The 23,189-nt window shown below is 35.3% G+C and overlaps 1 long non-coding RNA gene across 1 annotated transcript; it reads right to left on the bottom strand.

The window, feature by feature from the left end:
• Nucleotides 1-8,823: 8,823 nt before the first annotated feature.
• Nucleotides 8,824-9,917, bottom strand: LOC149751043 (uncharacterized). The gene is made up of 3 exons (XR_016398921.1): nucleotides 9,773-9,917; nucleotides 9,439-9,543; nucleotides 8,824-9,345 (listed from the first exon to the last, which is right to left on the bottom strand). It is a non-coding gene; the product is annotated as an uncharacterized LOC149751043 (long non-coding RNA).
• Between the last annotated feature and the right edge of the window lie 13,272 nt (nucleotides 9,918-23,189).

Here is a 23,189-nt window from a genome sequence, read left to right as displayed (position 1 = left end):
TGATAACCATTCTTACAACAATATTTTACAATGGGTTACAATGATATATATATATATATATATATATATATATATATATATATATATATATATATATATATATATATATATGACCATTGTTTAGGTTACATATTCATATTTCAAGGACATTACAAACATTACTATGCTCTCTTATCCAACAAATCATGGTTTCACCCAGTGCTAAAATGCATGATGGACTACACTAATTGGTTTTCCACAACTACATCATTACAATGCTTATGACTAAAACTTTAAGCATTTTTTATATATTTCTTATCCGTACATTAAAGTGCCAATAACCTATATATAAATTAATAATACCATGTAAATTAACAATAACTTATACTAGTATTTCTATATGTGTTAGGGAGAAAAAAGGAGTTTGAGTCTAACCAGAAGAAGTTTTTTTATAAACAAGTCAAAACTCAATTCAACTTAAAAACTTAAACCATTTAGCTTTAAGCTCAATTATTTTTGTCAATCCACCTGCCTCCCACTAATTATTTCACATGGAAATAAACCTCACCAGAGATCCTCAACATTCTCCCTCTTCATGTGCGAGCCAATTTAACTTGCCCTCGAGTTCAATCCACTTCTACTTTCTAATTAACTGTATGCTCAATTACTCTTGCGTGCACCATGTGTTACCACTCTAGTCCAAGAGCACACTAAGACCAACACTACATTTCACTTGGCCCCAATCCAAGAGTCTCCAAGAGCCATGTTTTACCATACCCTTATAAGAGTCCGCTCTTCCAAGAACCACGCTCGAGCTTGAACTCAAACCTAATGTCTTGCTCCATTGAGTCCACTTGTCGTACCCACACGGTGCAGCTGGCCACTATGACTTACCAACTCACATACTACCATTCCTCGTAAGAGCTACCAATTTTGATGCTTTAACTCTCATGTTACCAATTATTTCATGGGGAACAGGCCGCATAAGAGATCCTCCATTGTCTCCCTCTTCATATGTGAGACAATTTAAGTCATACTTGATGTGTAAGAATGGTAACTCATACTTCTTGTGCCCACTCGACGCACTGCAACCACTATAACTCGGCTTTACCTACTCGCATGTTACCATGCTTCATAAGAGCTATCAATTTTGACACTTTTACAGCTTTGAGAGTTGTCTAGGATCGTTATCTACCGGCTCTGAAACTATTTATTGAGGAGAAATGGAGTTCGAGTTTAACTAGGAGAAGGCCTTGATATACAAGTTGGAATCCAATTGAACTTAAAAGCTTAACTTGAATGGCCCCAGTGATCTGTACTAATCGATCTACCACCCATTAAGTATTTTCACATGGGACTAAACCTCTAATGATTCTCATTATTTGATATATTTTTTCTTTCCCCTGCTAAGATGGATGGATATCTTACTAGCAATATATTCATGTGACCACTACAAACCAATACTTGGCAGTACAATCTCCACAAGAGATGGCTATGTTTAAGTATGTTCAAATTTCATATTTAGCAATAATTTATTGATGAGCAATTCATATAGTTAGACTTGGCCACCATCCTAGGTTTTTTTTTTTTCTGGGGACATCTTGGCATAATTCTTTTAGAATTCTCGTCATATACCATTGATTGTTGTTACTAGAGATTTTTTACATTAAGAAACAACTGTTTGAAATATTATTAGAAAAAGATTTTTAGTTGGACCGGAATATTCTCATAAATAATTTTGTTATTATCACGACCCGAGAAATTTAAGCATTAAGCGAGAGTCCTGCCATTGATGTGTAGCTAAAAATTATGTACAATTATCATCTAAAAAGATAGTAACAATAAATAGATAAATTTATGACAAATATTGTTACAGGGAAAAGCTATATAGAAATTGCAGGTAGCAGATAGTGCAATTGATAAAGATATTAATAGTTTAGATGTTGATGATATAGATTTAAATACCCTCCTCATCCTGACTGCACTTAGGCTTCCTCCTACCCTAATGATAGAAAAAAAGAGAAGTTTTTTGCTTGTATATTCTTCTAAAAATATACAATTATATAAATATCTTCATAAAATTACTATTTACATTTTTTTTCCATATGTACTCGTATCCTCTAACGTAGTTAAAAAATTAACGGTTTAAAATTAAAATAATTGTAAAAAATTTATAAGAATATACACGTAAATAATAACTTTACGAGGTTATTCATACAATTTTTTATATTCTTTACTTGAGCTTTGTGGGACTCACAACAATCGCAACCTAGTTTCTACTCAAACTTGCATCAAATATGATATCATATTATAATTCATAGGGAGATCGTGGTTGTACTCTAATCCAAAATGATTATGGAAAGTCTAGGTTCAGTGCAGTATCATCTTTGGCCTGTGGGCCCTTGCTTTCCGTTACGTCCCAGCTGGCAATTAATTGTTATAAGTCTCGTTTGTCCCCTTTTATTTATTCCCACATTTAGGAAAGGTGGGCCCCACTGAACCCTCCGCCTTGAGACCCGTTCCGTGCCAAAAATAACCGCCACGGCGTTCGGAATTTTGGCACAGTCCTTTCCCGGTTCGACGCGCAAATACTTTTTTTTATTATTATATTCTTTGGTGACATTGGATGCGCAAATAGTTGAGCTTGCCGCTTAACGAAATCTATTCTACTTTTGTTTGCAGCTCATACAGTGCAAAGCTGGATTTAAGAGTATATTTGGTTGTATAAAATTATATAAAATTTATTTTATTTGAAAAAATTTAAAATATTTTGATTTTATAGTAAAAATAATTTACTTCCTGTTTAGCATCAGTTTTTTTTTTTTTGTTACTAAAAAATCATATGGTAACTGCAGTTAAGGATAGTGTTTGCACAAGTATTTTAATATCCCATGTCTTTGCTTTCACTTATTTTTGAAAACAATATATTCTTTTTTTTTAAAGCTCTAAAGATTTTATAAAAGATTGAAATACCAAAAGGGTCTCATCATATGTATATATTGTTTAGTCTTGACTGTCTAATTCAATTTTCTTTGAATTTTGAAAATAAAAATAATACAAACAAGCCCATAAATATCAAATGGTGATAAGCATTGGGATAGCATCTGCATCATTCCTTATTTCTATTTTTATTATTTTAAAAATAATAAATTTTTGTTACCAAAAGTTCTAAAGATTTTAAAATAATTTTTTTACCGTGCATATCTGTGCATTCTAACTCATAGTTCCTCTTGGATTTTTTTTTTTGTTAAGGTGTTCCTCTTGGATTTTGAAAGCAAAAATAAAAAAAATGAAATACCAAGCAAGACCTTTAATTATTTTATCTTCCATAAATTTTGTAGCAATCAACTATTTTCTAAAGAATTTCTAATTTGCATTAGATCTACATTTTTTTTTTTTTTTTTTGCGCTAACGTGGATGATTCATATAGTTCTAGTACAGACAAATTCAAAAAAATCAAAAAACAACAAATCACGAAACACTCTAGACAACTCTCTCTTCGCAACTCAGAAGCACCCCCAGAGTGATTGGCTAGATACAAAGCAACCTAGTTCGTGACCCTGTTGGTCTCTCGGCGGCGCTAATGATGGGGAACGAAGCTACTCCCAGGCTAATCCTACTTCGAGCAATCTGTAATTCCAATAGCGTTAGACCTATAAGCATCTAACTTGGATTAAGTATAGATTATGCATAATTTAAGTCTAGGAGGTAATCCAAATTATAGCATAGTAAAGCAAGGATATAACATGGTAAGAATCGGACTTGCAACCAAACTGAAATTTTGTTACAAATTAATGTTCAAAACCATAGTAAAAATGCATTCTGAGCAAAGCAAGGATATAACGTGCCCAAGATAAGCTATAAACATATAAGCAGGATGCCCTTTTAAGCATAAAAAAATACTAACCACCCACTAGAAGATAATTCATGAGCCCAAAAGAAATGAAACATCCATTTGAAAAAAACAAAAAGAATGATTTGATCGTAGGGTATGTTAACCAAGGAAATCTATAGATAAGGATAAGACAGAGAAGAAAAAGTTTCCCGGAAAATTACTAATAAACTTTTCAACTTTATTATTTTTAATTAAATAAAAAATTCCAAACAATTCTCTGTGAAACCAAACATACTTTTAGGAAAAGTGCTTCTTTTGTTTGAATTAAGTTTCAAGCCTATGCTCCCTCTCTTTTTCTGATGGAAAAGGAGGCAAAGAAGCTAGCTGCAAAGGAACAGAGTGCTATAATTGGATCACTCTGCCGACAAACACAGCAGAGGAAGAAGGGAGGAATCAAGCACAAGAAATTCAACAACCTCTCGAAATTCCAGCTTGGTGTCCGCAATGCTCTCAGCTCCTCTACAGTGCTTTCTGATGCAGTCCATTTCCAGCAGCTGCAGAGGACTTCAGAGATTCCAAAGCCAAATCCTACTGCGCTGGTCTTCCAACAAAGAGACCGAGGACTTTGAAGATGATTGGAGCAGCAGCCAAGTGCCTGCTCTTCCAGCCAGGTGCCACAGTAAAGGCTAAAGAAGGCTGATTGCAAAGAGCTGCAGATGAACAGAGATCAATTCCATCAGAAACCATAACATCAAAGAGTTCCCCATATTTCCAAGAAAGCAACAAAGGTCCATCGTGACCAGTGTTCCGAGAGCATCGCTGCCTGTCGTCCACAGGGACCAAAGATTTCAAGCAACTCCAGTTTTCGTGGTGACCGTTGGGGACTCTCTTAGAGCCAGATGATCCCAAAACTAGAAAGTATGGAGAATCTTTCCAACGACAAAAAAGATGGAGCGCTTTTTTACTCGGGAAGATTCTCCTATTCCTTTCCTGCCATGCATTCTAGCAAAGCATCTTCGCTCTACAAAGATGCTTGTCATTTTTTTTCTTTAAGATGGATGCTAGAAAAAGCATGGCAAAATAAAAATTCATTCTAATCCTACATAATTTTTTTTCTCTACAAAAATATTTGTAAATTTTTCCGATCTTTCTGATCTTTCTTTTTAAGATGGACACTAGAGGAAGCATTGCAAAATAAGAAATTCGTCTCAATTCTATACTTTTTTTTTATGCATACACCAGAAGATTTTTGTTTGCTACACGTTCTAACAAAGCATGTCACCAGCTGATCCCACGCTCTACACATATGCTTACAATTTTTTTTTATTTTTTTTAAAGATGGATGCTAGAAGAAACGTGGCAAAATAAGAAACTCGTCTTAGTCTTATACAATTTTTTCTGATGCATCCATCAAAGAATTTTTGTTTGCGCGTCACCAGCGACCCCGTGCCCTACAATGAGGTTTGCGAATTTTTGTCGTTCTCAAGAAAAGTCCAAAGATTCCGCAAGATGATTCAAATACTTCTCACAAGAAGGCAATTGAGAAAAAGATTCGGCGCGCCGAATAGCTTCAAACCAATGCTCAAGTTGGCATTCACCACCTTGGATGAACTAGAAAAGCTAAGCCACCCCAACTCCATTGCACCACTTTTAGCCTGACATCCTACATGGCAGCAATCTTAGAATTAAATATTTGTCAGGGTTGTTTTGGGTTATATTTATTTTAGGGTGCCATTCGTTCGCAGGTGAAGGACTTGTACACGGATATATGTCACATCGAGATTTTTATACTTCTTAACAGATGTATTGACTTTAAGCAATCGTAAACCATTTCACACGTCCAGTAGCTTAGCTGTCTTATTTAATGTGCCCGCACATCGCAGCCAGCTTTCACGCGCACGCGAGCATTTATATCGTTTGTATGCGTCTCATATCCATCCGAGGGCGCTCCCCTTCCTAGTTGCACTTTATTTCATAACATCTAAATAGCCTTGTATCCTCAGGGCCCGGGTTCGAGTGTGTTGGCAGCAGAAAGAGTGTCAATTCTTCGATATCTCGATTTCAGAAGTAGAGTTACAAATGATTTAAATGGAATTGCGTTATGTACGGCATGTGCTTCAGACGAATTCTATTCTCTTGGAGAATAATTCGGCCACGGTGATCAGCTGGGTCCGGAGAGACCCGAGCAAGAATGAAGGAGTTCATCTTCTACTCCGTAATATTTAGTTGATGGTGAGGGATGATGTTACATTTCAAGCTATGCATGTATATCGTGAGGCTAACGGGACGGTAGAGTGCCGGCATATGTAGCGAGCCACTCATGAGGCACCCTATGGGATGGAGAGGATAAAATGCCTGGTGTATTTCAGGACCTTTTGTTTGTCGATTTCACTGGTTGTATTCATACCTGTGATATATGATATGTCTGTTTCAGAAGAGGAAGAAGGAAAAAAAAAGAGGCTTGCGTGCAAGAAACTCCGCATCATGTGTTTTTAAGCCTAATTACATGGACATATTGGAGGATTACCTCACGTTGTTCCTCTTATATATCAAAGGGACTGTAAGCATTTTTTTTTTTTTTTACTCTCATATGTTATTCTTATATCAATTAATGAATCTTTAGGGCGGGGGAAAAGCATAGAAGATGGATGTGTCTATTATTAAAAAGATTGTACATATAAAATAAAGAAAAGAACCCGTGGCGGTGTCTGAAAAGGGATGTGGTTTTGCTCCAGTGGAAGCCATATAATTATGGGAGTTAATGTTGGAGAGTCGTGCTTTTTGTAGCTTGCACTATTTATAATAAAGATATATTGCATTAAAAATGTATATGTTTTTTATATGTTTTTTATCATTCAAACTATATGCGCTAATTCTAATATATGAAAGGAAAGAACAAGTAACATATTGGTATGCATTTTAGATTGTGCATATGTTCCAGAAGGCAAACAGAGCTGCTGATTGGATCGCTTAGCTCCTTTATTGCTCATCATTCTAGAGAGGCTTTTTGGATCTATTTTGTATTTGTTCCTTCATATCTATGGAGTATTTTATTTCTTGACTCAGATGGCAATGCTCACGTAAGACTAGTGTGAGCTGTCGATATACCCCAAAAAAAAAAAAGCTTGTAGTTATATATAGTTTTTCCTTGGTGTTTATCGAGTCGAAGAAAATCCCTGATATTTTAATAAAGGATGCTCGTCGGTGCGACAAATATTAAAATCAAGGAATACTTCATAAGCTATGAGTATAGATGAGATTGAAGCCAAAAATTATGAGGTCTGAAGTTGCGAACACCATATATTGGGAAGTCACCTGCTTGGGGTGTGGCCATGAAGATCTAGATTACCAAAAAATAAGCTTGCTTATAAAGCTTATTTATCTTAGCTACTTGTATTCATTCCAAACCTATATCATGATGGCTTCTAGCTAAATCACAAAAATAAGATCTTTGTTAAAGCGTTTGTTGATTCATGGGCTTCCATAGTAAAAACTAGACATCAATATATACACATATACATATACATAAAAACATATTTATATATACATACATATATGTACGTGCCTCCAAGAGCAAGGCCTTATGAAAGTTGCGTCAGGCTGAGCTAGACGATCTTGTACCTTACCTACATTCGGTACATTAACACATGACATCCTTCTTATGATATTTAAAGCATGTTTAAACAACTATCATGGTTTAGATTGGTAACCTCTTTCTCATGAAGTCGATCTCAGGTTCGCGTATTGTTGCATGTACTCCGTGAATCGGAATTGTTGTAGAAATTAACCAATGAAACTAGGTATTTGGAGGCGAAGACGAACTCAATTTTAGGGACATTTGCTGGAATGTATATAGGTGATAGGTCAAGAATATGGAACACTGATGCAAGTAGCTAGGATCATAAACAATGGATCAGGTCAAGATAAAGCTACAATGCTAGCAGTCTATTGATATGGCTAAAATGGAGCAGTTAGCTAAACCTAATATGCTGGTTATTGGAATGTGAAATAAATTAAGTTATATGGGATAGTCTCATATAACAATTTGCTGGTTGATTGAATCTTCCAAGAGTAAATGCAGTTTTTGCAATAGAGAAAAAATACAAAAAGAAGCAATTGAGTCCAAATAGAGTGCACTACAAGAAAATACATATTCAGCGACTAAGATTCCAGTCGCCGAATAACCATATTTGGTCGCCGAAATCTTTTCGCGACTAGCATACCCTTCGTCGCCGAACCCTAGTCACTGAAAGGTTTTGACGACCAATATTGTGTAGTCACCTAAGGTACACCAACAACGACCAACGTTTGGTTGCTGAAGAACATTTTCAGCGACCAAATTTGTTGTCGCTAATTTCAACGCCGACCAAATAGTTGGTCGTGGAAGGTTTGTCTTCCGCTACCAAAAAAAATGGTCACTGAATGTCTATCTTCCCCCGCCAATAGTTTGGTCGCAGAATGTATTGGAATGCATTGGCAACAAACATTTTTTGGTGGCAGAAAGTATTAACCTGTATTTAATTAACAATTCAAATTATAAGCTTAATATTTATTTTTGGGCTCGTTCCAAATTCTGTACAACCAACACAGCTTATCCAATATCCATATTGCACAATACATTTGCTAATCCAAATAGAAGTATACACAATGTTGGAGAATCCATAATCATTCATTATAAATATCATCATCTATAAGTCTAAAGTCAAGCATACCTATTAACCATACATCATAATGTTTCATCCATACCATATGTTAAGGTGATAATCATCACCAAACACATCAAAATATAAATTAAAAATCCTAAAATATCTGATCTTGCTATTCATCCAAACAACCATTATGTAGACAAAAATATTCTTATACCAAAAACTGGATTCTGCTTGTAGACAACTCCACCATGATCATCTGAACAAAAGCTATCCATGTACCAAAAACTAGATTTCACATGCTCATAACTCCACCATGTATCAGAGAAAGCAAAAAGAATACACAATCAATAACTACATGTGAAAAATAATAAACTAAAATTCTAGTATAAGTTCACAATGACATTTCGTTTAATTTGGTCAAAATCTCTAAATAACCTACGTAATATAAATGAGAATACATACCAACGAGTATTTGTACCACCAGTTGAATACATGGCCCCATCATGATGGATAGATGACTTGTGCGTTTGAATCTTTTCCTGTAAGAACTCTGTCACCAAACTTGTAAGATGTGCAATTTGTTTCTGTTCTTCCTCTCGCTCTTTTCTTTCCTCCTCACGCTCTCTCCTCTCCTGCTCCAATTGCCTCCGCAGCTCCTCATGCTCCATCTTCATCTCCTCCATCTTAGCTTTAAGTCTGCAACTCCCCAACATGGTCTTGTGACACACGACTAGGTGTGGAAGAAGATGAAGAGGGCTTCGGCCCAACCCTAAATCCAAGAATTTATCTCTTCCTTTTTCCAAGTGCTTGCCTAGACATCTCCTCTGATGTTAATTGCACACCGGATTGGGAAGATTCTTCTCGCAAGCTCAACATCTTTGACTGTCAATGCAAAGGTAACAACAGAATTAAATGTATACAACCTTGCAAAAGTAGAAACTGATTTAAATAATTATTGAGATTTTAGATACCTACATGTTTTACGGCGCAAATAGGATCAATCCACTCTTTGTTCTTCTTGGTATGAGTTTTCTTATAGAATTCTGGAAATTCAAGATTTTCACAGCCATTAAACTCCGGCTGCAAAGTGTAATTTAGATTAGCATATAGCCACTACATAATAAGAAAACTAGAATAATTGTCAGATCTACTTACATAAAAGGATTCCAAAAATATACTTGCAGCAAACTAGAATAAAAAATCTACTTGCAGCAAATTGTTCATTTTATAATAGCCAAAACTATCCCATAGACTGTTTCACAGGTAGTTCACTAAAAATATAGCTAGTACATACTCAAAAACATATTACCGGTATAGTCATTGTTGCAACAAATGACCAAGATCCTGAACAATGATTGTACTCAAGCTTTTTCCTATTCTTTTTGCCAGCTTTTGATCTCACATTCAAAAAAATACAAATTAAAAATCTAAAGAAAACATTATGATCAAATATTTTACTTATAAACTATGAAGCACTAAATATGTAAGTTACCTTGTGTTCTTTGCTTTTCCACACATCGTCAATTAAGTGGCGCCAATCCTCTTGAGTCACATGTTCATATGGATGACTATAAGGGTCCATATGTAAGACGTTCTTAAGATGCTTGTAATACAATTTCATATTGTGCCTTCAATTTCTGTGAATATTGTAGCATTTTCTGTGGATAGCTTGCTGAGCTACTAGGTTGCCATGATAATCATCCGAGATTTTGAACTTGTCCTAAAAACATAAGTAAAATCATTATGTAGTATGATCAATACAACTAGTACAAGTACCTAAAAAAATATTGTGCAATAAATAATTACAAGGACAGATTGTATGATAGCAGATTGAGTAGCCTCGTCTACATGCCGCCACATCGGTATGCCCTTAATTGGACACATTCTCCTAATATACACCCCCAACAGATTGGTTATCTTTGGGGCATTAATACCACATAAAGCATTCCACATATCAAGTACTGGAACAGAGAGCTTTTCTTTGCCATTCTGGGCAATGAGCTTATCAATTCCTTTTCCAACTGTCTTACCCCGCATGCGTTTTGATGATGAACCTGCTAAAATACTTAAATACTTTAGGCCATAAAACAAACTTGCTAGAGATAGACATAGAGAACGCAAAAAAAAAAAACACAAAACCACTGAAATGCCATCATTTTACCAAGAGTATCTTAGCAATAACAAGATTCAAAAAGATGAGTTTTCTCACCCACGCTGTTGGCAATAATAGGTGGACTTGAAAGCTCGTGGGTTTGCTGGGTAGAAAAGGTGGGGAGCAGAGTAGGTTGGGCACCCATCACGGGCACAAGTTCAGCATCTGCTAAAGGGTGCCTCGGCATAGCTAAGATTTCTCCCTCAGGCATATTACCCTCCCGTCAAGTTCTTCGTGAATCTAACAAATGTTCTCCAGAAGAATTTAGTCCTTCATTATCAGATGGCAGATACTCTTCATCATCATCGCCATTGCTAATCTTGTTCGGTCCTTCATTACATTCTGATTTGAACCAAACAATGCCGTGGACATGCCCGTTATGCCAAGAGCCTCTAATCTCATTGAGTTCATTTCAATCCTTTTTTGCCTTTACCTTTTGTATCCCGCCAGCTTCTGGGAAAGCACCCAGGCTTTACAAATTTTTTACCTACTTTGTGCATCTTTCACAATAAAAACCAGACAGATACATTACATTCAGCCATAAAAAAAATATGGAGTAAAAAGTACATCACACTCTTCATAAAAAATAGAAGCATGTAAGATAAAAATGGATGATTTTCATTAACATAAAAATGTGTTCAACTTTGCTATAGATAGATCATTAGAGAAATATATCATGGCTCTAAATCTAGATATGTATCACTGTCACTATCAATCTCTTCTTCTTCATCGCTAGGCTCCTCCATTACTTCATCGACACTCCCTTCGGCTTGATCTCGCCCACGGCACTGCAAAATGACCTCCTCTTGAATAATTTCAGCATCAATATCATATCTACGCAAATCCGTTGTGGTTGGCTCTTCAATGGAAATTGGTTCAACATCATTGGTTTCATCTTGTTGGAACGCATGATTGAGAACAATGGTTTCTTCAACATCATTGGGTTCTAAATCATTCATCTGTGGCACATCCCAGATACCTCGATGCTTGAATCTTTGGACAACTTTTCAATTGCAATGTCTCTCTACAGTGTCATTAATATAGAATACTTGCTGCACTTGACTCGGTAGTACGAAAGAATCATCTTTGTACCACTGACTTCTTGTATCAATGCTAGTGCAATGCGCATCAATGCGGAAAGTTTTTTTACTTCCAGTGTTGAACCATTCGCATTGGAACAAAACGACTTGTTCTCCGAAAATATATGTTAATTTCCAAACATATATGTTAATTTCCAAACTTTGCACAAGTAACCGTAGAAGTCAATCGGTTGCCCTTCGTGGTCCCCTTCAACAACTAACCCACTATTCTGGCTTTTACGGCGGTTGTCACGTTCGATGGTATGGAATCGGATACCGTTACAAAAGCACCCTGAATATATGTTGACTATCGGACGAGGACCATTGGCCAATGACCATAATTCATCAATAGCTTTCGGTGATCGCTGGTTTCGAAGTTGAGTCATCTATAACAAAAAAGTGACATCTTCGTTACAAATGGGACAAGCCAAATAACCTTTTGTTACAATGACCATATAGCCAATCTTACTCCTCAAACGTTCTGATGAAGCATCTTCGTTACAAATGGGACAAGCCAAATTACCTTTTATTGGCCATCTAGATATGTTACCATATGCAGAAAAGTCATTAATGATCCACATGAGAGCAGCACGCATTCTAAATGTACTTCCACTATAGGCATCATAAGTTTGCACGCCATCCTTCCAAAGCTCTTTCAACTCATCAATTAATGGCCTCAAGTAAACATCTATTTCTTTACTGGGAGCCGTTTTTCCAGGAATAAGCAATGACAGCATACAAAATTGCTCTTTCATACACTTCCAAGGTGGAAGATTATAAGGCATCACGATAACGAGCCACATATTGTACGATGTGCTCATATTTCCAAAAGGATTGAAACCTTGGATGGCTAGCCCTAACCTCACATTCCGCGGATCCTTAGAAAACTCAGGATGTTGCCGATCAAAGTTCTTCCATTCCTCCCCATCAGCCGGATGTCTTGATGTTTCGTCATCCACTCGCTTCTCCTTGTGCCATCTCATATCTACAGCTATTTTTGGGGACAAAAATAAGCGCTTCAATCTCGGTGTCAAGAAAAAGTTCCGCAAAATTTTATGAGGGATCTTCTTACCGTTACCATCATTCAGCTTATATCTAAGCTCATCACATATAGGGCATTTCTCCAGATTCGCATTCTCCTTCCAAAAAAGAGCACAATCATATTTGCATGCATGAATTAGCACATATCCCAAACCCAAATCTCATAAAAATTTCTTGACTTCATAAAGGGTCCATGGAACAGACATATCACACTCTGATAGAATTTTCTTTTATACCTTCATGTTCATGTCAAAAGAGGACTTGCTCCACTGGTTGTACACCTTAATATGAAGCATCTTAATAATGAATGATAATACTGTAAAAGTTTTGCAACCAGGATAAATGGGTCGTTAAGCATCATTGAACAACTTATCAAAATTCTGTGCATCCTCCCTCCCCAAGTTATTAGGCAATTCGTCAATATCATCATTCATGAAAACACCTATGTAAACAGCTTCCGGTATATTAGACAATTCATCCCTATCATCGGTGCCATCCCCAACCATTCTATCCTCAACACCTCCACCATTGTCACAGTTAGCATCATTTGAAACACAAGATTGATGCACGTGAACAGAATCTCCATGTTGCACCCAAGTCTTGTAAGAAGGCGAGATTCCTTTCAACATCAAATGAATCTTGACAACTTGAATGCTTTATTTTTTGTCATTCATGCACTCCGACACAAGGACACCAAATATCATTTGCTGAGCCTAAATTTGCCACCACAAATTCAATAAAAGACTTCACCCCTTCTCTATACTCTTTACTCTTCATTCTATTTTTTATTGTCATCCAACTCTTGTCCATTTTGACTGACCTACAAAGTACTTCATCAAGTTAGATTGATTAATTTATAGATTTATTTTTGTATCCAGCAAAAAAAATTGCAGCAGAAAACCAGGGGCGGCCCAATACATTTGGGGGCCTAAGACAAATTCAGTGAATGAAGCCTTTTCCTTTTTTTATTATTATAATAATAATAAATTTTAATAAGTATAAAATAGTTTAAAAAATGATATGAAAATAGATAGCTATCAAGTATACTATTTCAACAAAGATGCATGAATCTAACAAAGATAGACAAGAAGCCTCTTCAGTTTAATATAATCCTTGAATAGAAGCATGGAAAAATAATTAGTTTTAAAGAAGTCCCATCCCACCATCTCCCATCTCTCCTTCGATACCCAAGCTACATCACAGCACGGAAACCATTCAACCCAAACAGAAAGGAGAAGAAACAAAGAGGATAAAATTAAAAGAATCTCCACCCTCTAAGAAGTCCATCTCCAATCCTCCTATCTTTCTTCCCGATGGCCCAGCTGGACAGGAGTAACGTGAGGGAAGGAAAACCAAGACCAAAACCAAAAAAGTGAAGGGATGAAAGATAAGAGCGACTTCAGACGTGTATCAAGCCAACCAAATCCCTCCCCTCTCTTTCTCTCCACCCAAAACAAAACTACTGTCCCCAAATCCCTCCTCGCTCTCTCTCCCTGCCGGCCCAAGAAAAGGCCCTCACCCCAAATCCACTTCGCCTCCTCGCTCTCTCTCCCTGCCACCCTGACCGGAATGGACCTAGCGAAGGAGGAGAAGCCCTCCGCGGTGGCTGCAGCAGCGGCGAAGGAGGAGAAGCCCTCCTGGGTTTCTTCTTCTCCCGCCTCGCCTCCAAATCTCCCGACAACCCCTGACGACCCCCACCTCTCTCTCTCCCTCTCCCTCTCCCTCCAGGCCTATGCTAAAACAAATTCCGGAGGAGACATACCTTGGGACGCCGATGCTGAAGAGACTCGCGAACGGGCTGATGACCCAAAGATGGATTCATAGATTGATTTTGATGATCACAAAACCTTGAAGTATAGATACTAATGTTTATGTTGCAAGGAGAAAGATATTTATTTTGCAAGGAACATAGCAAGTTGGAAGAACACAAGAAGGCCTCCAAAGCTCTCAAGTTGGAAGAAAGCTACAATTTATTGGCCCAAGTTTAAAGTTCAAAGGATTCAAATTGGAGGAGTAAAATCAAAAGAAAAATTCAAAAGAACAGTCTTCGAGTCGACTCCAGTGGAATTCGAGTCGACTCCGGAGAAGTATGAGTCGACTCCGGAGAAGTATGAGTCGACTCCTAGGAGTCACAGGCAGAAAAGTCAGAGAGCAGTTTTCGGGTTTGAGATTCGAGTCGACTCCAGTGGAACGCGAGTCAACTCCGATGGTTGGTAGGTCGACTCCAAAGAAAGCAAGAGTCGACTCTCAGCGGAACACAAGGAAAAAGTCAGAGAGCATTTTTGGGACTCTGAGATTCGAGTCGACTCCCGCATTGCATGAGTCGACTCTGAGACTCCGCGACCATCAACAGACAGAAAACCAAGTTACTGCCTCTGAGATTCGAGTCGACTCCCAGACAGCTCGAGTCGACTCCAAGGCAGCGCTACACCAAGATGGCAGAAGGCTGTGTTTCGCAAACTGAGAGCCGAGTCGACTCCAAGGAAGTTCGAGTCGACTCCAAGACTGGACGAGCCAAAAGACAGAGGATCGGGAGTTCGGGCTCTGAGATTCGAGTCGACTCCCAGGACAGTCGAGTCGACTCGAGAGGACAAAATTCAAAATTAGATCCACGGACTTCAGTGGATGAGCCGACTCCGAAATTGCCAAGTCAGCTCCAGAAGTTGGCGAGTCGACTCCAGGTTAAGACGAGTCGACTCCCAGTCGAGGCAAGCACATTAATTCAAATTTGGAACAGTGGCCGAGTCGTCTCCGGTAAAACATGAGCCGACTCCTGCAACAGGCGAGCCGACTCCTGATCGCGCGAGTCGACTCCGATCCCAACGGTAACATTGTCAGGAAATGCAGACTGTGTCCAACGGCTCTTTTTCTTGTCTCTAACGGCTATATTCTTGTTTCCACGCCATCTAAAGCTATAAAAACAAGAAGAGAGCTAGGGGAGAAATTATGGAAGTGGGAGAGATCATCTAGGAAAGAGATCTCAAAGAGATTACAAAGGAAATCTCCCATAAGCACAAAAGGGCCATCCAAAACGAAATAGAGAGAAGAAGAGCATCCAAGTGAATCCGAAAGCTTCCTCTCCATCCATGTGCTGCCTCAGGGATCCTCTACTTCATGCCAAATCAGAGGAGGATCAAGTAAAGAAGAAGCCGAGCTCCTCCATCTTCAAAACTCGTTTGAGGGCTTCTCTTTACTCTATTTGTTTATATTGTCATATTTGCTTGTTTAAGAAGCTTTGTTTTGTTTTATACTTTGTTTTAATATCTTGTAACTTGATTCAATCAAGGGATTGAATCAAGGGGTTAAGGTTTGTTGGTGAGCCAAAGGGAAAACTAACGGTGAAAGGTTTGTTGGTGAGCCAAAGGGAAAACCAACGGTGATAGGTTTGTTGGTGAGCCGAGGGTAAAACCAACGTGTAAGGGTTTGATTGTGATCCCGGGAAAACAATCGGGGAGGTTCTAGTCGGTGAGCCTGGGAAAACCGACCGAGTTCGTTGTGCGCTCGTAAAACAACAAGTTGGGTTGTGAGCTTGTAAAACAACCGGCTGTAATCGGTAGGATTATAGTGAAATTCTCAAGAGGTCTTGGGGAGTGGATGTAGGTGCTGGGGTGCACCGAACCACTATATGTCCTTTGTGTTTGTAATGCCTCTAGTTATTGTCTAACTAACACACTTACTTACTTAGATAAATTGCTTGCTTAATTCTTATCCGCACATCCTTTAGTTGCAAGCATATTTAATCAAGTCGAAGTCTATACATCAAACCCTTGCTAAGTTTAACTTTCACTGTGCATCTATACAACTTAGCATAGTTAATCAAAAAGTTTTAGAAGTAGCATAAAAGTTTTAAAAGACCCAATTCACCCCCCCTCTTTGGTTGTATCTACTGGGCAACAAGTGGTATCAGAGCAGGTGCTCAAATATTATTTGTAGTCTTAACCGACTAGAGCCAAAGATCATGACAACTCAAATAGATAGTTTTCTAGGAGAATGACAATCAATTGATACACCTCCACTGTTTAATGGTATAAACTACCCACATTGGAAAATACGCATGCGCATTTTCATTCAATCACAAAACTACTATCTATGAAAAATCATAATAAATGACCTTCACACACTCTCTCATATTAATGAGGACTTAGCACAATTAAATACTAATGCTATGAACATATTATATTGTGCTATTCAAGAAACAAAGTTTAATGAAATTTCTGCATGCTTATCTGCTAAGGAGATCTGGGATACTTTAGAAAATATTTATGATAAATCTCAGATTAGCTCTCATGTGCTTCAATTACATTCTAACAATGAGACTGTAGAAAAAGGTGTTGAATCTCCCACCTCAGTCGAGTCGACTCCAAGTATTTCAGAGTCGACCCTCAAGATAACCGAGTCGACTCCAATAAGGTCCGAGTCGACTCCGAGGCAAATCAGCTTCCTAAAGACAAAGAAAAAGAGGAAGCAAGAAGAAAGGAAGAAAGAGATAAAAAGGAAGAAAGCCTTGACCAAGAAAGAGTCAAGCCAAAAAATAAAGGTTAGGAGCAACAATGATGATATTAGCTCCAAGAAACTACAAGAGGTAACTGACTTGTGCTTTATGGCACAAGAAGACAAGGTAAAATCTGAATCTACTCTTACCTCAAATGATTTTCAAGAAGAATTCTCTTATGATGAATTATTAAATGCTTTTCATGAGTTGTATAGTGATTGTAGAAAATTATCTGTAAAGAATAAAAATCTTAAGAAACTAAATTCTGAAAATGAAAGCTTAAGGTCATTTTCAGAAGAATTGATTCAGAAAAATCATAGCTTAATTAAAGAAAATCAAAACTTAAGTAAAAAAATTAACCAATTAAGATGTTTTATTAACAAATTCACTGTAAGTTCAGAAAGATTAAAAATGATGTTTGAAAGCCAACATGCTGATTTTGATAAATCAAAATTTAGCTTGACTCCTTCACTTAGCCATAAATCTCTAGAGAAAAAGGTTATCAATTTACCAAGCAAACCATTAAATAAGATAACTTATTTCAAAAATGAAAAGGATGGGAATAACAACTTTACCTATCGTTCTAGTATAATTAAATCAAATGGTAAAGTTATTACTATTAAACAGATTTGGGTTCCAAAAGGAACCATATGTCCTAACTCTCAAGGACTCAAGCAAGCTTGGGTACCCAAAATGAGAAAATGAGGATGTACACATAGGTGTACCAAGGTACCTATGGAACATAAAGAATGAAACTTAAAATATACTTAAGAAAAGTGACTAAAATGGAAGAAATAATGAAATTAGTAATTTTTGCATCCTCTCATACTGAAATTGTTTTATTAGTTGATTAAAACACATCTTGCAAGTATTAATCATTCTTTTCTTGTGATATAAGTGATATTTCTGATATGAAAAGAAAATATATCCAAATCACTCCATCTTTCTTTACTTATAGATGGATAATTTGGTAAATCAATTCTCCTAAGAATAACTCTATGAATTCTCCATATGCTTGACTGAGAGTTTTTATCCATGGCATTATTGTTCATTGATCATAGATATGAAAATGTGTACTTGGTATATCTTTGAATATATGCATTATAAATACTATGATCAAAGAATTCTTTTTGGCATATAAAATTAACTTATGCTAGTATGGACCTAATCTCAAAAGATCTTGTCATTGGTTTACTTAGAATATCTTCTGCAAGGTCAAAGTTTACTATGCATGTTAACTAAGGAAACAAACAAGAATCAAGTTCTAAATCTAAAGATGTTGTTTCCATCACTAAGTTTTCACAAGTTTACATTGGATTTGTTTTTGGCAAGTAAAATTAAAGTATTTTCTGCATTTGCTAAATCTTGTGAAAGGGATCAAATGAAAAAGGTTTGCAAACTATGAAAGTAAAAGAAGTATCATGGCATAGTGTTGAAAACTAATTTTGTATTAAGTTGTGCACAGAAAATAATATTGAATACAATTATTTCTGCACCAAAGAACACCATAAGTAAAATAGGGTTAATAGAATCCTTGAAGAAATGAAAAAGGCAATGTTGTACGATAGTCATTTAAAAGCTATCATCATTGCTTGTCATATATATGGTTTCTATTAGGTCTATTTTTGATGAAAACTCCATTTGATCTTCTGAAAAATAGAAAATGAACTACTGCATATCTTTCATATTTTTCAGTCGTACACGTTATACTTGATATATTCTTATGAAAATAATGCCAAATCTGATAAAGATATTTCTATCCTTGGATATCATTCATCAAGCAATGCATATAGAATATTCAATGAAAAGATTCTAGTTAAAGAAATATCAATTCAGTTTATTCTTTATGAGACTAATGATTCATTATCAAGATACTAAAATCAAATTATATATGGATATGTTTAATCTTTTACATATGACAATCTGAAAACTTGTTAATAATTAGAACCAAATTGAGTTTTCAGAAATGCCCTTAATGAAGAAAAATTGGTGACTACTAAAAGATTCAATCAAGAAAAGATGAATTAGATCTTGATGAAATTCTTGCATGATTAGAAGTAAAGATCATCATTATCATGTGCTTGCTTCATGAGCTTTATATTCTGTCAAATGAATGTGTAGAAGTCACTCCTATGTGGTTACTTCATTAAAAAGGAGATCTATGAAAAATAACCACCATATTTAAAAATACACATTACATATATGATAAAGCAATATGTGATTTAGAACAAGCATCAAAAGCATGATATATAAAAGCTTAAGCAACCTTTTTGATAGAAAGTAATAGTGATAAATCTATGCATCAAAAAGATGAATTTGTGATATCTTATTTGCTCAAAGTATGCATTGATGACATTATTTTTGGTTCTACTAATGAAGAGTTATATTGCAAAGTGAGTTTGAAATATGATGAATGAATTAACATCTTCTCTCAAACTCCAAATTAAGACAAACAGGAAAGAGAATCTTCATTGACCAACGTTAGTCCACAAAAAAACTCTTATAGAAGATTGGCATGAAGAAGGTATATCTATGACCCCATCATGTAGAATTTGAAAAGGATGAGCAAAGTAGATCTATTGTGTTAAAGCTGTATTGAAGCATGATAGAATAATTATTTTACAGCTAGTAGACCAGATTGTATGCTCATTATGTGACCTTGTGCAAGACTTCAATCTAACTTTAATTAATCATATTTTATTGATAACAAATAAATCATAATCTGAATTTTGATAGAAACAAATGTTTAAGATAAATTGATTAAAACATAGTTAACATATCTTATTGATAATTATCTTAAGCAAATAGAATCTAAACTAAATTGACTTAAACTATCTTGGTTAATGAATCTATCTCTTTAGTTCAAATGATATGTGCTTGCTTATATTTAGGCAATCTCTTGAGTAAAGTGACTCAACATGCAACTATTGTCATATCTTATATTGAGTCATCTAGTTAAAAAAAATATATATGTTGGATGAATGCTTTGTATCTTAAAGAAACTAATAACCTTCCTTCAAGAAAGAAAAATGAGAAATTTCAACTTGAAGGATATCTTCATGTAAGATACACTAAACATTCACATGCAAACAAGAGAGAGGATCTTCTTCAGCCAAAAGTTCACACATAAGAAATCTAGTTTGGCTTAAAGAACATACAATGAATAGGTAACTTTAGATACCTTTCTCACAAATTAATTGAGCTAAGTCAATAACTTAAATCCTATTATGGCATGATTAAATTTTTTAATTATTAATTTTTGATATCATGTCTATATGTGTATTGACTGACTTATACTTTTAGAAATTGTTTCATGGTTTGCCCAAACTAAAATATATCTTTGCCTGTGTCATAACCATGAAATACACAAGTATATGCTTAAAATTTTGATGTAAAATAACTTGTGAGAAGTTATGAATCCTTGAGCACAATGAAAATGTTGTTTGCATATTCTTTATTCTGCTCTTTCATGTAAATTACTTGAGAATAACAAAAAGAGAGAGAGATAAAGAAAAGAAAATGGATGTTATTCAAGAGAAGTAAAATCTAAGTAAAGGCAAATACTTCAATCTTAAGGAAAAGCAAAACGAACATAATATATTCGGCACATTTGTGAGACTTGTGTGAGCATTCTTTTGGAAGGGATAAAATCCATAATTAATTACACTTAAACAGGGAGAGTTTGAAGTGAACATTTTAACCTTTCTATATTGCTCATCATAGGGATGGTGCCAATGGGGAGGCTAGTGGTAGTACCCGGCACTATTTGATCCAACTATTCGGTGTAGGGCATATTAGGGACGGCACAAGAGGGAGGCTAGTGGTAGTACCTCGTGCCCCTTCCCAACTCCACCGGATAGGGAGCAAATAGAGTATAAAGCATAAAGCATAAGAAAGTAAAAATGAATGACAAAGTAAATGAAAGTATATAAGAAGAATCAAGTCAAGTTTTAATCACTTGGAAACACACCTTAAGGATGAAATTAGTGGAAGATTATATTTAAATAGGGGGAGTTAATTCGAAAAGAATTGATTTCGATCCTTGACATGCTTGTTCTTAATATTTTAATGTATGATTTAACACATACTATATTTTGCATATAGCATGATATTTTAAATTATGGGTTCTCAATATTTTTTGTAGTTCCCCATACTTGGACAACTTGATTGAATGAAATACTACATAACATCTTTGTTTAGTTTTATTGAAAAGAAATTTCAGATTTGTCATTCACAATCATTGTTAAAATCTGAAAGGTAAATAAAATTGTAGAAAGGAGAAGAGAAGAATATCTCTATTTAGGGAAAATAAATTGATTTTGATCTATCTTTCTACTTGCCTAACTTTGATACATAATGTCCTAATACTTGTTAAAATATCCTTTATTGTGTATCGAAACTTAAAATTAAACACAAAGATTCTGAAAGTGCTTTAATGTTATTGAAATATGTATTTTTCAATCGTAACAATTTAAGATGAGCTACATTGTGAAAGATACATATCTCATATTATGACTTAGAAAGCTTTTATTGAAAATCCTATGTAATTCAGAATCTGATTTTGTATAAAAGCTTAAACTAAATGTGATTTTTAAAATAAAGTCTTACTTTAAGAAAAACAGAATTAATTTTGATGCCTTTGGTGATTGCTCCGATACGCATCCGAAACATATCATTTCTTATCTTCAAAGTATACTAATATTGGTTCAAATGATGTGTCTTTCGATGATCTTGATTGCAAATAAAAATTTCTAAATATATGATTTTATTTTGATATTAAAAAGATTTATTGTGATTCATGTATACATCGCTGAAAAACTATCATTAAGAAATTGAGTTCTATAAATATATATACCTCAATGATCATCTATATATTTTTCTCTCCTACATTCTTAAAGATTTCCATCAGAATATATATAGAGTGAATGATCTAAAAGCTAGAAATATTTCACCTCACTCAAATGACTCTAAAAGAAAGAAAATGTAAATGTTGTTGAAAGAAACTGAGCGTCAAATGAATCATTTTCTGATTAATATTTCAGTACATTTTCTCAAAGATTAAGAGGAAGCATAACTTGTTCTTGATAGATTAAAAAGGGTGATTGCTATAAATTTTGAATAATTCTTGTTCACTCTCCATTCTCGATATCATAGAATTTCAGTTCTATTCACGTTTGTCACTAAAATCTGAAATTCAACAAAAGAAAAGAATGATTAAAGAAGTATGCATCTTTTGAGGGGGAGCTTTAGATATTCAGTATCTTATCCTAAAGTTACTTCAATTTGATGTATACCTTAAATTTTATGGATTGATTTTGATGAACCTCCTTATATTACAAGACACGCTTTAATTACCTTGAGATGAGTTCTATAAAGGTTGTCTTATCTCAAACCTTGAGTCTTGTGAAAATAAGCTGAAACTTATAGAAAATATAGTTTTGAGATTGACAATTTTATTGAACATTATCTTCAAATTCTAAACTCTTAAATGAAATGATCAATAGAGGGGGAGAAAGAAAATTTCAGAAGGAGAGGTCTCACGGAACTTAATCGCGTATATCTATAACTAAAGGAGAGAGGAAGAATACAAAATGAAAAATGATCCTAATACTCTCCAATATGTATCATCTGAAATTTAATCTGAAAATCTTTATGATACACCTTGAGGCGTGTTATTTGGTTAGTATATCTTATGCATCACTCATGAACCAAATTACAAATCTTGAGAGCCTCTAATTTAATGAAACATGGGGAGAACAATGTATTAAATTTTCTTGAGTATCTCTTAGAAAATCTATTTTGAACTTCACTAATGAGTCCTAATTGGCTTGCTCTTTAGAACTTCAATTTTGTGCCAATTCATTATTTTATGTATCAAATTGTGCTTATTCTCTAAAGAAATAAAAGAAAGTCTTTAAAAGAGTTTTAAGATGTATCAAAAATTACATGAATTCATATTTTG

Source organism: Phoenix dactylifera, chromosome 17 (genome assembly GCF_051530095.1).
Source record: "Phoenix dactylifera cultivar Ajwa chromosome 17, Ajwa_hap1_PhDact_Kaust_v1.1, whole genome shotgun sequence".
Taxonomy (NCBI): Eukaryota; Viridiplantae; Streptophyta; class Magnoliopsida; order Arecales; family Arecaceae; genus Phoenix; species Phoenix dactylifera.
Note: the sequence above shows the minus strand (reverse complement) of the source record. Positions and strands in the feature narration are given on the sequence as shown.